A 3,943-nucleotide genomic window follows, 5' to 3' on the forward strand; every position below is an offset into this window, starting at 1 on the left:
AGTTTTCATTCAAAAAATATCTTGAGGAAATTTGGCCGGTTTACAAAAAGAGATTTTTTTGTGAAAACATTTGGATTTTCTTGAGAGTTTTTTTTTTTTTTTTTGCATTATTACAAAATTTTCAACTTAAACCTTTTATTTGGGCGGAGGGGTCCTATTATGTATTGTTTATTGGGTTCTGTTCTATTCTATGTAGCTTCTTACACCACACTCATCAACATAATATCAGGATTTCTTCTGCTTTGCCAATTTTGAGCCCTCAGCTTAGTCAAATGGTAGGATTTTCAAAACTGAAAATATTCATTCTGGAAAATTCCAAGTTTTGAGAAGAATAAAAAAATAATGGAAAATATTTAAAAATGAAAAATTAGTCCATTTCGGAAAACAACAGAACAAAAAACGTCTTTGACCAGTGAAAGGTGCTATCCCCACAATGCCATATCTCAGGGACACAGTGTGATTGGGGAGTAGACCCAGAAGAAAGGGTGGAGCTGCCCAGTGAAAGAGCTGGTGAAAGTGTAGATTGGGGCCTCCATACCAGGATGATAAAATGACACCAGGCCCCGCTCATAGTCCAGATACACTCCGATCTTCCCAGGGATCCCAGTCAGGGGCAGGAGGGTCTCTGGGGAGGTGCGAGCCCGGTAATGGCTCCCACACTGATCCACGGCCCAGATCCTCTCCTCAGGAGAAAAGCAGATCCAGCCCTTCCTCCTGACAGATTCTTTGGCCACCCCCACAGCCCAGGTCCTACCACCTCCGACCTCTACCTCCCAGTAGTGTTTCCCCGAGGCAAACCCTTCCGAGCCCAGCACGCAGGTTTCACAGTCAAATCTCTCAGGGTTGTCAGGCACGTCCTGCTGCAGGCCCCTCCATTTCACAGATCGCCGATTCTCAGAGACCTTGAGGCTGGGATGAGCCGTGTCCGGATCCAGACTCACCATCGCTGCAGAGATGGGGCAGAGCATCAGGGGCAGAGCGCAGCCCACTGCATAGGTGCTGACTCCGTGGGTGCTACAGGGCTGGAGCACGCACGGGGAAAAATTAGTGGGTGCTCTGCATCCACCAGCAGCCAAGCTCCCCCCCCACCTCACCTCACCTAAGCTCTGCCTCCTCCCCTGAGCACGCTGTGTCCATGCTTCCCCTAGCTCCCAGTGCTTGCAGCCATAAAACAGCTGTTTCGCGGCGTAACAAGCTCTGGGAGGGAGGGGGAGGAGCGGGAACGTGGCACACTCAGGGGAGGAGGCGGAGCCGGGGAGGGGATTTGGGGAAGGAGTCCAATAGGGGCAGGGAGGGGGAGGAGTTGAGGCGGGGACTTTGGGGAAGGGGTTGGAATGGGGGCGGGGCAGGGGTGGAGTCAGGGCAGGGCTGGGGGTAGAGGAGGGGTCGAGCACCCACTGGCACCAGCAGAAGTTGGTGCCTATGCCCATCGATGCTGTTTCCCATCCTCCCGCCAGCTCTGTCTTGGCGAGGACACTCTCTGATTTCCCGCCTCTAACTCCCAGGGATCTGCTTCTCTGCATTTCACTGCAGCTCTCCTCCCAGGCAATAGGTGCAAATAGTTCCCCTGGAAGAGCTGGAGATGCCTCTAGCTCCCATTGGGCCTGTCTGTAACCTTTACAGAGGCCCCAGTAAGGAACGAGCTCAGGTGTTACACACACAGACATCATTTCAACCATTAAAAGAACTCAGTAGTCACCCACCACAAAATCTGTGCTCTGGGGCTGCTACCACGTTTCCACAGCTAAGACAGCACCTGAGTTTCCAATCTACACCCGAGTTGGGAGCCCTCTATTCTAATACCCACAAAGTCCTATCAGACTCAAATTTGGTAGATTTGGTCCAGGTCTGAGGTAGAATTTTTCTACCATATTTGAACTGAATTAGCCAAAGGGCTACTGACTGACAACTCCATAAAAACAGAGATTTCACCAGAGTTCAAAAAGCATTAAGACAATTACCCGCAGCCAGTTAAGGTAATTTACACAGTTTCCTAGAACCCTTCTAGTTCATGAAGTTAATTAATAACAACACAACACATGAGAATTCACCATATGTGTCCAGTAAAACCCCAACTCTGAACCATAATTACCAACGGCTGCAAGCACCTACCCCCCTGAATTGACAGCAGGTAAGTTCCCGGCCTTAGGAGCACTCTGACTTATTGCAGTTACACTGGAGAGCTCGGGACTCCATCCTTAAGTGTGAGCATTTGTTTTATGCAAGTAAACTGGGGACGAATCTGGCATTTTCATTGACCATACTGCTCTTTCCCTGTGACTTCTGGCATGTGCGCGTCTGCTGGGCAGCAGAGTGGTGCAGGGGGTCTGACATTAAAATACCAGCTTCACTTACCTGCATTTTTGCTGATTTTACTCCAGCCTGAAATCAAACACACCAAGAGGTGAGCACTCCCCGGAGCACGGACTGCCGGCAAAGGACACAATGTCATCTGGGGTGGGGGAAAGGGGACACATGGCACTTACCAAGTTCGGCCAGGGATTTCTCTGCAAACAGAGAGACATGGGTATGCAGTCAGTTCTACAACAGCTCCTGGGTTAGGGAATGTGCCTTTAAAGGACCACTTTGCCCTCTCGACTGTGCTCTCCGCTGCGCTCTTCCCGCCCAGGTCTCCTGGCCTGAGCTCCATCCTCCTAGAGCTCTTAGTGGCTTTGGGCTCTGTCGATTACACCCCCCTTCTTGGCATCTGACCCTCGCTGGGCTCCTATGGCCCTGCCCTAGCTGGGCTCACCTGTGGTGTAGTGTCCACACTCCCCATGTGCCAGGCAGCTTGGTGAGGGGCTAGGCCCTGATAACATGGCAGTGAGGGTTTAATGAGCTAACCTTGGCCCTGGTCACTGGATCTCAGCTCATGGGCCCAGCAACATGAGCTGGCTCCTTCTCACTGAGTTTGTGCCTCAAAGTGTCAGAGAGTGCTAGGAGACTTTGGGACTGTGCTGAGCCCCTGTTTCCAGGGCATCAGAATCCCCCCCACCCCTCCATTCCTTTAAATTCAGTAGCAAAAAGGTACGTGGGCTCAGGCAGACCCACCAGTTTTGGATATGGACATTCCCCTGTGTGCAGATTTTAAAGGAAGGGGCTGAAATCAGGCTTATCATGGAAACTGAGCAGCAACCTTATCTATGAAGCAGTTACCCCACTCGATGATTAGTCAGAGCTCCGCGTCCGTTTGATTCCCAGAGCCTCTCCTAACAGATAGTGCAGAGACAAAAGTCAAAGTCTGTCTGACGATGGACAGTGAGAGAAACTTGTTCAAGCCTCCGGAGAGCCCAGACATTTACCTCTCTCGTTCTCCAGCTCAGCGCGCAGAATCTCTGGAAGAGAAAAGGAAGAAAGAGGCGAGGTTTCATCTTGTTGCATTAACTGGGTTATTCCTTCTGTTATTTCAGGGAACTTGTCCCAGGAACTTACCTCTCTCTTTCTCCAGTTCAGATCGCAGGTTTTCTAAAGAAAGAAGAGTGAAAGAGGTGAGATTCCGGGGGGCAATGGTCCCCTCTCATACTAGCAAAGAGCTGCCATTTTACAGAAAATCATAGATTCACAGAGTTCAGGGCCAGAAGGGTTGTAGTCTGACCTCCTGTACATCACAGACCTTAGACCCTCACTCAGTCACCGCTGTACCAGGCCTAAGGTTACAGTTCAGTCACGGGTATTTTTAGAGAAAGTTGTGGACAGGACAAGGGCAATAAACAAAAGATTCCCCACCTGTGACCAGTTCATGATTTATACCATAAGTCCCCTAAGTAAATCTCAGCGGGGCTGCTGCTGGAGGGGGAGCAGGGCCTTTGGCACCAGCTGCCAGGGGCCACTGAGCAGCAGCTGCTTCAGCCGCCCGAGGGACCACTGCTCAGGCGCTCTCTGGGGCCAGCCCCACCGGCTGCTGGTCAGGTGGTCCCCGGGGCCAGCTGCCCTGGGCCATTCC

At 51.2% G+C, this 3,943-nt stretch overlaps 1 long non-coding RNA gene across 1 annotated transcript; it reads right to left on the reverse strand.

The window, feature by feature from the left end:
* Positions 1-2,421: 2,421 nt before the first annotated feature.
* On the reverse strand, positions 2,422-3,663 carry LOC142071724 (uncharacterized). Its single transcript, XR_012667912.1, has 3 exons — positions 3,433-3,663; positions 3,303-3,335; positions 2,422-2,507 (listed from the first exon to the last, which is right to left on the reverse strand). It is a non-coding gene; the product is annotated as an uncharacterized LOC142071724 (long non-coding RNA).
* Between the last annotated feature and the right edge of the window lie 280 nt (positions 3,664-3,943).

Source organism: Caretta caretta, chromosome 4 (genome assembly GCF_965140235.1).
Source record: "Caretta caretta isolate rCarCar2 chromosome 4, rCarCar1.hap1, whole genome shotgun sequence".
Taxonomy (NCBI): domain Eukaryota; kingdom Metazoa; phylum Chordata; order Testudines; family Cheloniidae; genus Caretta; species Caretta caretta.